Below are 13,876 nucleotides of genomic sequence, written 5' to 3'. Positions count from 1 at the left end.
ATAGTGTCTGTGATCTTAAACGCTTGAAGGTAAACAAGCGGCCATCTAGCTCAGAAGCAACCAAGCCCACATGGAAGAAGTACACCAGTCTGTGTGACCACAAGGTGCTGAAGAACAAAAAAATCATTGTAAATGAGGGGGAGTGCAGTTTGGGGACCCAAAGCTCATCTGTAGGTAATGGGACATTCCCTTGCAGTTTCTAACTTTTATAGATTATACACATACACACAGGGATGCAGAAAGATTCAAGTACATTTATAAATGGTGAAATCTGAAATGGACTCATGGCACCAAGCAGCTCCTCTCCATTCATATTCTACTGCCCTCTGACCAGAGGGACCATCCTTCATACTATCTCTGAAAGGGTTCTGCTTCCATTCATTAAGCCTCCAGTATCTCCAGTGTTTCCCAGCTCTGTATAAGGATTTCAGTGGTCATATCCTCTTAGTTCAGTACAGTCCAAGCTGCACTGAAAACATTAGCTATATAAAAGGCTCCAGGAATCGATGGACTACCGATTGAAATCCCTCAACAGGCTGATGAACCCCTAGAAGCACTTACTAATGTACACAAATATTTATGTATTTGGAAGGCAACTACCTGACCAGCTGACTTAAAGGGATTCATATTTGTACCCATTCCAAAGAAAGATGACCCGAAAGAATGCTCAAATTATAGAATTCTATTGTTGATATCACAGGCAAGTAAAATTGTGCTGAAGATGTGGAACAAGGGACATCATTGTTTATATCAGATGGATCTTGGCTAAAAGCAGAGAATACCAGAAAGACCTTTACTTTTGTTTCATTGACTATTGCAAGGCATCCCACTGTGTGGATTATAACAAACTATGGATAACGTTGAGAAGAATGGGAATTCCAGATTCTTCATTGTGCTCATGTGGAGCTTGTACATGAAACTAAAGGCAGTTGAGCAAGTGGAACAAGGGAATATTGCATGGTTTAAAATCAGGAAAGGTGTGAGTTAGGGTTGTATGTTATCACTATACTTCGATCTATATGCTGGACAAACATTCTAAGAAGCTGGATTATATGAAGAAGAATGCATCATTAGAATTGGATAAAGGCTTATGAACAACTTATAATATACAGAAGACACTACCTTGCTTGCTGAAAGGATTGCAACTTTCAATATGGTTTGCAATTTAAAGGAGACCCAAAGCCTCACAACTGGACCAACAGGTAACATGATGAAAGGAGAAAAGGATGAAGTTGTCAAGGATTTTGTCTTGCTTGGATCCATAGTCAATGCTCATGGAAGCAGAAGTCAAGAGCTCAAAAAACAAATTACATTGGGTGGATCTACTCCATAAACCCTCCTTAGAGTATTGTAAAGCAAGGATCTTACTTTGAGGACGACTGCCCCTGACCCAAGTCATGGTATTTTCTTTTGCCTCATATGCACGTGTAAACTGGACATTGAATACGGAAAATGGAAAGAAAAAAAAGATGCAGGTGAATTGTGTTGCTGGTGAAGAATATTGGAAGTACTATAGACTGCAAAAAAGGACAAGCTTGGAAGAAGTGTGGCCAAAGTGCTCCTTAGAGGCAAGGTTGGCTATACTGCAAGCTACGTATTTCCAACCTGTCAGGATAGACCATTCCCTGGAGAAGGACATCATGGTTGCTATAGGAAAAGGGTAGGGAAAAAGAGGAAGGATCTCAAGGAAATGGATTGACACCATGGCTGCAACAATGGGCTTAAGTACAGGAACAATTGTGAAGAGGGCGCAGGACCAGTCAGTGTGTAACTTTGTTGTATATAGTGTAGTTTTGTGTCTATACCAACTTGATGGCACCTATCAACAACAACAATAACAACAGCAACAACAACAAAATCTTAAGCTGTCTTCAAAAAAGCTATGTTAGAATCAAATTGCTAATCTTTCTGGGGGGGAAATAAATGCTTTGTTTTGGGTGTAGTATAAATCTTCTGAAATTTAATAAAATGAATATATAATGAGATAAATATTTCTGATATTCCAAATCAGTGAGTCTGTATGATAAGGCTGGACTATCCCATACGAATTCCTGGACTTTAATAATTGTAGAAGTCGATCAACAGATTGTCTCTACTGAGAAGCAGCTGGTGGGTTCTGTTTTCATTCTGTTTAGCAGCCTAACAATTAACCACTGTCCCACCAGTGCTATGGACTTTAGTTAATAAATTAATATTCCTTAATTAGTAGGAGCAAATGTGCCACAATCATACAAGATTCCAATAATAGGAAAAACTACTTGGAGGGGAAGGGGTACATGGAAACTCTACTTTCTATACAACCACTCTCATGCACTGCAGCTTAGTCAACATTTTTAGCAACAACAAAAAAAATATTTATAACGAGAAAGTTTGTCTCTGGAAAAATAAGCAATTTACCTGATTCCTTATTTGCTTTCTTGTACTGAACTTGACTTAGCCCTTCAATGTAGTCTAAAGATTTGTAGCTTTCTAATTTTCAACCGTAAAAGAACATCTTCTTTCAAGTTTAAATTGGAAGAAACAGGAGAGAAACCATGTGCCTTGCTGTGTTAGAACTGGGATCCAGAATAAGGAAATACCATTTCCCCCCATATTTGTTTACATTGGATGTTTTAATTAGGAGATCTGGAGTTACCTTGGCAAAATATTTAACACTGTCTATTCTTGAGCTTCTGAGAGAAATGATACTACTGGAAAACTGAAATATTCAAATAGAGGATGGAAGGTCTGAATGAAAGATGAGGTTTAGCACTGCAAATCATATGATTTCAAAGCCTGAGGAACAGTGTGCATTAGTTCATTCATGGCAACTATTATCAGAATCCATTTTAAGTTCTCATTCTTTTTAAAAAAAATCATTTTATTGGGGGCTCTTACAGCTCTTATAACATTTCATACATCAATTGCATCAAGCATTTTGTAATATGTTGCCATTGTCATTTCCAAAACATTTTCTACTTGGGCTTTTGGTGTAAGCTCAACTTTTTGCCCCTCTCTCCAACACTCTCCCTCTTTGTGTATCCTTGATCAATTATATATTGTTATTATTTTGTATCTTACAGTGTCTATTGCTTCCCTTCACCCATATTTCTGTTATTTGTCCCCTTCAGGGTGGAAGGGGGTCTATACACCCAATTAGGGGATGGGTTCCCCCTTTCTCACCCTTCCCCCTCCCTGACCATCCCCTTACCCTCATGACATCACTACTCCCATTCCTGTTTATGAGGGGTTTATCTTTCCTGAATTCCATGTGTCGAGGTCTCTTATCAATGTGTGTTCTCAGGTCTAGCCAGATTTGTAAATTAGAACTGGGTCATTGATTGGGGTTGGGGGGAGTATTCAGGAACTAGAGGAATGATGTGGGCGTCGTTGGTGCTATACTGCGCCTTGGTTGAATCATTCCTTCCTTGTACTGCTTCTGTGGAAGCTACACATTCTAACAAGTGTATAAATCCTTAGATGAAAAAGTAGTGTTTGGGACAACTTAAAGTTTATAACATTTAAGGACGTTTTTATGTGAGATTATCTCCTATTAAGAAAAATAAATTACATAAAATAAAAGCTGCCTTGTGCCTTGTCAAGAAATCAGTGAAGAAAAGTGATACTGTGGGTTTCTGATGCTGAGGTCCAGAAGATTACCAGTTTCACTAGCAGAGAGTGAAGCGGGGACAGAGTGAGGGAAAACCCTTTGGAGAAGAAAGGCTGCAGAGCTAAGAGAATTGGGTCACTGCACACAACCAAGCATAGACCTTCTGGGAAGTACATGAAAGCAAGCCTAGATGCAAATGCACAAAGTTGAGCTTCTTACATCCAATGGGTAAAGAGAAGAGTCACTGCACTTCAAATGTTAACATTAATCAGCGATAGACTGAAAAAGCCTGAAAGATTGCTTAAATACTAAAGTTTAAAATTTCTTATAATATTTTGCAGCATGTAATGTTTCTAAAGAGAAGAAATAATGCCTTGCATCAATGAACACATATAATTTACCAGAGCATGTAATTTGCCTAGGCGATCATGAAGCTTAAATGTATTACTGCGTTTTATGAGGAACAATCCACTTTCACATGTGTTATCTAATTGATCACATCGAAAAACAGTGAAGGTATACAGCACAAAATATTATCAGGAGGGTATCTATAGTAAATAGAATTTACTCACTATATGTCAGATACAATTAAAGGCATTTTCAGGCATTTTAAAATTGATTTCACATCAACCTAATGAAGGAGGTAACAATATTATTTACCTGCTTGTGTATTTGCATCATCATCTTCACCATTCCTATGAAATATAAGAACCAACTGAGGCACAAAATATCCTAATTACTTGTCTAAGATCATACAAATGGGATCCACAGTGCTACAACCCAGAACAGTGCATTACCTTGAAGATGAGAACATAGGTAAAGAGAAGAACTGACCCACATGGATCTTTGTACAGAGTTCAATTAGGTGACAAGGTTTTGAAAGTTTAAGCTAATGTATTAAAATGCATAAGTATATAAGCAGCTGTTAACAAAGTAAGCAAAACAGAACCACACTAACATGTAAAACCAAACCAACAAAAATATTCAATGCCATCTCTCAAGCCAATTTCAAATGTTTCATAAAAGTAGACAGTTTTGTCTTTCTTTGCAGGAGCAGATAGTGGATCTGAACTGCTTAGCTTACATTTTGGGCTGTTACCCACATGATCAGCAGTTCTAAACCACCAGCTATTCCACGGGAGAACGATCAGGCTTTCTACTCCTATAAAGATTAACAGTCTTCGAAACCCACTTGGACCAGCTCTACTCAATCCTATAGGATCACGGAATCTGAATCCACTCAATGGCACTGAGTTAAGGGATGTTTTTTGACTTTGTGGTTAGTAGTCAAATGCCTAACACCTGGGACACAGAAAAGTAAATGTTTGGAAAGTACAAATTCCTCAAGAAAATTTCTCAAAGTTAATAAATTCAGAACCAATTTATACTATTATATAGGTGTATGATAATTTAGTTAATCATTACTTTACTAGTGGATAACCATGCTATTTTCATGGATATTTACAGTTAACACAGAGCTGCAATTATATCATTGTAGGTTTTAATTCTATTTTTTAACTCTTTTGATAGTATCTATAAAAGATGAGAAACTTAATTTTAATGCAATTTAATTTCTCACTTTTCCTTTGTATGTTTGTGTCTCATTTGTGAAAATATTGCCAACTCTAAAATCAGAATATATTTTCCTAGCATCCTTTTGTTTTATTATTAGAACTATTACCTTCTATAATTGATTTCTGCTTATAATTAGAAATATATATACCTATTATTGTTAGGTGCCCTTCAATAGATTCCAATCTATGGTGAGCCTGTGTACAACAAAACATCGCCTAGTTTTGTACCAACTTCCAATTTTCTCATACTTGATCCCATATGTACAGTCACTGTGTTAAGCCATCTTTTCAAGGGCCTTCCTCTTTTTTGCTGCCCCTCCATTTCACAGAACATGATGTCCTCCAGGGACAGGTATCTCCTAATATCACATCCAAATATGTGGATCAAGTCTTGCCACCCTTGCTTCTAAGGAGCATTCTCGATATACTTCTTCCAAGACAGATCTGTTTGTTCTTTTTTTGATCTATGGTACTTTTAATATTCTTCCTCGATTCAAATACAATAGTTTTTTTAGGTCGTTTTTATTCAGTGTCCAATCTTCACATGTATATGAGGCAATTGAAAATGCCATGGCTTGGGTTAGGCATACCCTAGTCCTCAAAGTAACATGTTTGCCTTTTAATCACTTTAGAGAGGTGTTACGTCATTTAGTTAGCTAATGCAATGAACCGTTTGATGTCTTAACTCTTTCTTCCTTGAGCACTGAATATCAATCCAAGCAAGATGAAACTCTTGACAAGTTCAAACTTCCATCCCTTTATGATTAGGTTTGTTCTTGTCTACTTTGAGGATTTGGGTTTTCTTTACATTGAGTTGTAATCCATACTGAAGGTTGCAATCTTTGATTTTCATCAAGAAGTGCTTCAAGTCCTCTTCACTTTCATCAAGCAAGATTTTATGACCTTCAATCACGGGCTGTTAATAACATTTCTTCCTATTCTGATATCCAGCTTCTCTGATTATTTCTTCAGAATATAGGCTGAATAGATGTGGTGAGAAGATACAGCACTGATGCACATCTTCTCTGATTTTAAACCATGACATATGCCCTTGTTCTGTTCCCACAATGGCCTCTTGGTCCATGTACAGATTCCCAAAGAATGAAATCAATTGTTCTAGAATCCCTATTCTTTTCAAAAGTCCCATAATTTGTTATGATTACACAGTAGAATTCTTTGGCATAGTCAATACAACGCAAGTGAACATATTTCTGTTATTTTCTGCTTTGAGCCAAAATTCATCTAACATCAGCAATGATATTCCTTGTTCTTCATCTTTTTCTGAAAATGTCCTGGACCTCTGGCAGCTCTCTGCCAATGTGCTGCTACAACTGTTGTTGGATGATCTTTGAATAAAATTACTGGCATGTAATATCAATGTTTTTGTTCTCTAATTTATGCAATTCTGTTAAGTCACCTTTCTCTGGAATGGGTACAAATACGGATCTCTTCCAGTCAGTTGGCCAAATAGCTGTCTTCCAAATTTTCTTACATAAATGAGCGAGTACTTCCAGTGCTTGTTGAAACATTTCTATTGGTATTCCTTCAATTCCTGGAGCCTTGTTTTTGACTACTGCTTTCATTGCGGCTTGGTTTGCTTTTAGTACCATTGGCTCTTGTCCATTTGCTACCTCTTAAAGTGGTGGAATGTCAACTAGTTACCTTTTGTACACTTTGTGTATTCTTTCTGATGCTCCCTGCATTCAATACTTGCCATAGAATCATTCAGTGCTAAAAATTAAGGCTTCATTTTTGTTGTTTGGTTATTACTGTTTAAATTATGCTAAGTGTGTTCTTTCATTTTGTTTTTCTAACTCTAGGCTGTTTCACATTTCATTATATTTGGCTGTGTGTTTGCCAGCTGCCCTTGGGACTGTTAAATTCAACTATTTGGCTTCATAATTCCATCCGTTTGCCTTAGCAATTCTATGATTAAGAGTAAATTTCAGATTTTTTCCTTGCATCTACTTTCATCTTTTTTTTCTTTCATGTCTTTTTAATAACCTCTGCTTTCTTCATGTATGATGTTCTTCATATCCTCCCACAGCTCAATAGCTCTTCTGTCATTAGTGTTTAGTCCATCAAATATATTCTTGAAACGTCCTCCAAATTCACAAGGAATATACTCAAGTTCATAATTAGAATACAATAAACTTGTTTTAATTTTCTTCAACTTCAACAGGAAATCACATATGAGCAATTGATGACCTGTTCCCCAGTAAGCCCCTGGTCTTGTTTTAGCTCCTGAAATTGAGCTTCTCATTTATCTTGTCCCACAGATGTAATCAATTTGAATTCCGTCTTGAGAATTCCATGTGTAGAGTTAGTTGCCTTTTGTGTTGTTGAAAATGTGTTATGTCATTCCTGTCATAGTAACTTATACAACTTTCTAATTCAAAATTGCCGATAACAATCCATTTTGGCTCACTAACATGTAGGATAATATTTGTGTATTCTATTTAATTTTTAGTGACGTCTCACTTTCCTTGATTCATATTTTCTATATTCCAAGCTCCAATTACTAAATTATATTTGCAGCTGTTTCTTTTTATTTTGAGTCACACTCCTTCAGGGAATGAGGTCCTGAGGCTTTACTCCATGTCTGTCATTATGGTACACTCTCCTTTGAGCAGGCAGCTCTTCCTTGGTCCTATTTTGAGTACCTTTTGACCTGAAAGACTCATCTTCTGGCACTATGTCTGACAATGTTCTGCCTCTATGCCTTGTGTTTTCAATAACTGACAGTGCTTTGATGCTACCCACAGGACTTTATTCCTTCTTCATAACCTATTTTTAGTCTACAAAAACCCGTTTCCCTTGGGTGACCCTGCTGCCATTTGAAATACCAGTGATATAACTTCTAGCATCACAGCAACACAAAAAACACCACAGTATGACAAACTGACAGACATATTCACATTTCATTAATAACTTGTATATATAGGTATTCTTATCAAGTTTATTGAAAAAAAATTTGCTACCCTGGGTTACTGTTTTCATAAACCAAGGATAGGCTTGTTCCCTAACTCTTCTACTTCCTTGTCCAATTTGTCTAATAACTAATTAAAATTTCCATATTCTATAAAAGTCATGAAGACAGGAACTGTGTGCATTTCTTATTATGTATTTTATGTGTTACGCTGAATTCTCTAGATAAGCAAATTCAATGATGCAAACAGAAAGAGTTTTATATTAAGCTGTTATGCATGCAGTTGGAGAAGTCAAGTCTGATGGAGTCTGTGGGTCAGAGGCAAGCTGATTGCTTCTCTTGACTCATTTAGCTGTAGGGGATGATGAGTGGGAAGATGAAACAGATAGACCACAGACTGTTGGATGTGTAACTGAATGGCTCTGAGATCTGCAGAATGAATCTAAGGTCAGCCATATGCTAGTGGCTCCTTGGATCAGCAGGCAATATAACAAGAGGTTGACAAAACTAAATGCAGGATCTAAATTCATCAAGTGCAATCAGCTAGCTTCCACACACTGGTCAAGTTAGACTGAAGAGGCTACCCTCTGAATGAAACTCCCCTCAATCAGATCATGGCTATGTGATCTGACTAAGAAGATCTATTCTTCCCACAAGTGCTTGTCTGCTTCTGAGAAGATCCCATCATGGGAGACTCCTCCCCTAACCAAACTGCAAAAGAGCTAATTATCATACTATAATACTCATACTAACAGCAAAAACAATGTGTATCCTTAGCATTGTTCCTGGTACATGGTTGGTGTTCACTCTAATTTTCCTGAGTGAATGGCATCCTTCATCATACATTTAAATGATAGAATATAACTTCAAAATTATAATTATACATCTTTTTTCAAATAAGTCCATGATATTTTCTGAGTGAAGGACAAGCTTATTTTTAATTGCTCCTAGCATATCTTATTGCAAAAAGTAAATAGCAGATAATTTCCCCATACATCACCCAGCATTAAGTATTATCACTCATAATTTTTTCAGTGTATTAGGTTATGAAAATTTATTTTATTATTTTCATTTGAATATTTCTGATAAGAGACCATTAAGGCACATTTTCTGATGTGCACTAATAATTCTGACTTCTTCACTGAAATGTTCTATAATCTAAGCCCATTTGTTTTCATAAATTAGATTCATGTCTTTTGTTAACTGATTGTGAATGGTTTATTCAACTTTAAAATTGTCGATTTGGGATTTCAATACATTTCTGGTTAACAGGAATTAAAGTAAGTGATAAACTATGGCTATAAATTTTGTTAGACTTAAAAAATGATTTTAATTAAGATTTATGGAACACATTGATTTTCCTCTCAACAATTTATTTATATTTTGTTTCATCACATTGACTAGAATACTCCCAGTATCATCACTTCTACTTCCTCCCTGTGTTTCCTGCTTCCATTGGTCATCTTTTCCTTACCCTTCTAAACTTTGTCTAGGATAAAGCCTGCCTTTTTATCTCAAAAGGTTATTAATTCTAAGGTCTAGGTACTTTGCTTGTGTTCTTGTTCACATTACAGGCTCTTTTATCATTTAAAAAGAGCCATATGGGTGAGATCATTTCTGGACCTGATTAAAGACATGATTAAAGACCACTGGAGTTCCAGGTATCTCCAAACAGTAAGCCTAATCATTGTTATGACTTTGATTTTTGTAACATTTCCCTCCAATTCATCCAGGACTTTCTAATATGAATGATTTTAGAGCAGTTGCTAATGGCATTGGGACAATATCTGGTTCTTCAAATCTCTGGGTCATGACGACTTTTGTTCTCTTGATCCATTAGCCCATTGGACTAATTGCTTCTGTATGTCTTAGATTGTCTTCATTCATTATTCCTCTGGACTGGGAGAGACCAATAATTGCAGATTAGCTAGACACATGTGACCTTTCAAGACTTAGTTGCTACTCACCAATGTATTTGTGTGCTACATTTTTCCAATTGAATTTGTGTCCCCACCTCCCTGAACATGATTCTGAGCTCCCAGGCTCTGTGATACAGTCCCATCAGATGCTTTGTTATGTCTAAAAAGTTTTCAAAATTTTTCCTTCTGTATGCTACACCAAATTATGGGTATATTTGTAGCAAAGGTAATACCCATGTATAATTATGCTCTGTGTCAGGCAGGGTTCTCTAGAGAAACAAAACCAGGACACTTATGAATATATGTAAATATATATATAACAGCTATTTAGTCCACACAGCAGTACAGGGGACTCAGTTCAATTCACGTTCATGGAACAGTTAATATACTGGAAGTTCTTCAACTCACATGGCCTGCCAAGTCCAAGGTCAAAGAAGCAGATAAGAGAGTCTTCACTCAGGCAAGGCAGTTAAAGTCTGCCTGCAGGCAGCAGACAGCAGGGTGGATCAGCACCAGTCAGTAGCTAGGGAGCTTAGCAAGACAGGCCACGATAGGATCTGGAACTCAAACATGACAAAAGGATCCACCAGCCTCAAGCTCAAACAATGTACGCAGCAGCAGCGTGGCCAAGCAAGTCTCGAAGGAGCCTCCAGCTCTAATGACAGGATCCACAGGTTGACTTGGTCCATGGTTAGCCTAGCACACAGGTTGAGGCAGAGAACTACTAAAGCAGCAGCATACTGGTCTGATCACCAGGGAGCAATAGGGAGATGGATGCTGGCTGCCTTATTTATTTCAGTTGCCTTCCAATCAAGCTGCACCCCAACTAAACTCTGCCCAAATGTTTCCATCCCATGTTTCAAGGTTCCATTTCTTTCTTATTAATGCTCTTACTTTAATATCAGGTACTGTTATAGACCTACAATTCAGCTGGCACTGTAATTCTACTACTTGTATGATGAAACTCTAGATTTGGTTTTCAGCAATGTCAACTCTATTACTAGAGAAATGAAAGCTCTCCTTTGCAGCACATGCAGAAGCTTTTAGGTCTGTTATTTGACACTTGAGATGTGCTTCTGAGGTTCTGAGATTATCCCTTTTCCTAATCATATTTTCTATTGTAAAGAGGACCAACCAACCAGCTTCCCTATACTTCTCATCCCAACAAAACTGCTGAACAATATGAAACACGTAATCACCCAGAGCCTCTCCTCTCACCAGCAATTCATCTATTGGTTGTTATATTGATTGTGGATATTAACTTGGCCACTGCACATAATGGATTGATTAGCTGGTGTGTTTTGTTTAGAATAATTTTATTTTATTCACTTATGGAATATAATGTTTAAATGAGGCTGACACATTTGAATTATGTGCATTTTAGTTTTACCCTGTTAGGTACAGATATGATTTTATTATTGTTATGTTTAATAATTATTATGGCTCAAGAGTTGTGTAAAAGTGTCAAGTTGACAAGGGGTGGTCTGTGACAGTTACATATTCTGTCAACTTGAGGAAAGGGGTGAAGTCTAGCCTGTCAATCAAGTCATAGCCAATTATGCCTTTGTGTGAGCATGGTCTTTGGTGAAGATTCTGGGAACTCCTGTCTTCCTCCCTAGAGGCAAGACCTGCTCTCTACCTTGGTCTTCCTGCTGACAAGCCACCTGGAGCCATGCTGATGGCAGCCAAAGCCCTGGATCTAGAGGACCCTCCTGGAGACCTACACCAGGGCTGAGATGCTTCCACCACCACTGAATTTACTACTAGCCTGTGATCTTCCTGCATTCAGCATCATTGCATGTGCTGTGTCAATCCAAAAAGGAACCTAGGGACTAGTATCAGACATATGGGATAATATCAGACTTATGGACTTGATCTGGACTGCGCTTGGATATTTTCTTAATGTACAACTACTCTTTGATATAAAGCGTTTCCCTATACATATGTAATTAACTCCCTGGATTTGTTTCTTTAGTCTACCCGGAATAAGACATCCTCTTTCAAACCAACCTGTGTACTCAATCTCTTTGCCACACCTGTTCAGAATGTGTGTATTTTGTGCAACTATTTATTGATGATTGCTATTTTAGGATTGTGTACATAATAGTTAACAGTTGCCTTTAATTCTTGCACTCTTGTCAATCTTGGCTCCTTCATCCCACATTTTTCCTTACTTCCTTATTCAATATTACCATCCCATCCATCCAAGTTAACACATGCATACCTTCTAGCCAGTAATCTAATGTCCATTCTGCTCACACTTCTGGTAACTAATAAAGAATATTTCTTTAAGTGTGAAAACGTTTTTGAATAGTGGTCTCATATGATATTTGTCCTTTTGCAACTTAGTTATTTTACTCCATGTAATATTACTTTACATTTAATAATATTGTGTGTATGCACAAATTATGGATAATTTTGTCTATCTATTCTTCCATTATTGGGCATGTAGGTTATTTCCATCTTTTAAGTATTTTCTGTGAGGAACATGGGTGAGTATTTGCTTATTTTTATCACAGTCTTAATTCTCTAGGATATGTGTATGTGTGTGTGTGTACTCTATTTAGGATTCACCATACCATTTGTAACATATTTGTACCTTTGTACAGCCCCACCAGCAGTATATGAGTGTTTCAGTCTCTCCACATACTCATCAGCATTTATTATTTTCTGTTCTTTTAAACCTTACTATTAATGCCTGAGTGAAATGATACTTCTTTTTTCAGTTGTATCTCTGCATTGACTAGTAATTGTGACAATGTCAGCATGTTTGTCATTTTCCTCGATGTACTCTTTATTGAGGTGTATATTCATATCCTCTGCCATTTTTAATTGGATAATTTATTTGGGGGGTTAATTGTTGATATTGTAAGTTTCATTCATCTTAGTTATGTGTGTGTGATAATTAGGTTTTGTGTAAAGGGTTCTCAGTGATTTGGCCCAGTAAACCAAGATATTACCTATTATAATGCAACCCACTGTGTGATGAGATTGGAATTCTATTCCCTTACTCAGATCACAGACCTGAAGCAATTGAAAGAAAGTTTCCTTGGGGCAGTGGCCTAATGTTTATATAAGTAAGTGCTGTGAGGAAGTTTGCTTGCTTCTTATGAGGTTGGATCCTGCCTACTCTGGGAGTCTTCAGTGACCTACCCTCAAAAATACTGATCTTAGATTCATTCACTGTTACAGTAATCATCTTGTGACTATAGCTGAGTTGATGTGGATAATGAAAATTGTACATTAAGTTGCGGGTAATGAAATTGTACATTAAGTTGTTAAAATTGTATGCTTCTAATAAATTCCTAGGTAATCCCAAAGTTTTCCATCCTGGACCACAATGAGTACCAATGTTGTAGCATAAGTAAAATTTCCGTACATTAATGAAATCACACTTATACTTATCATCAAACATCTATCATACATATAAATGAAAAAGCACTGAGTCCAATTGTATCTGATATACCAAGTACATATAAAGAAAATACACTGACAATTACCAACCTCACATTTGCAATTGGCCATGTGGTCATAACTGATAGGTAGAACTACCTTCCCATTCTGTATTACCTTTGACCTCAGCAAGCACCTCAGCTGGCTGTGGTTTTTTGCCTTGTGGAATGACACAGACCTTCATTCCTGAGGGGTCTGGGTCATTATACGTCCCGTCAGGATTGGGTTGCTGTAATTTACCATTTGCTTTAATCACGGGGCATGGTTAGCACTAAGAGTCAGCCTATGGGATCTCCTGGATTCCAGACATATTCTTCTTTACCTCCATTATGTAACACCAGTCCAATTTCTCCTTGGTAATCAGGATCAATCACACTACTCAGTACAGTGACACCCTTCCTGGCCTGTTGAT

Source organism: Echinops telfairi, unplaced genomic scaffold (assembly GCF_000313985.2).
Source record: "Echinops telfairi isolate 266 unplaced genomic scaffold, ASM31398v2 ScPeMD7_3509;HRSCAF=4178, whole genome shotgun sequence".
In the NCBI taxonomy this organism is placed as follows: Eukaryota; Metazoa; Chordata; class Mammalia; order Afrosoricida; family Tenrecidae; genus Echinops; species Echinops telfairi.
Note: the sequence above shows the minus strand (reverse complement) of the source record.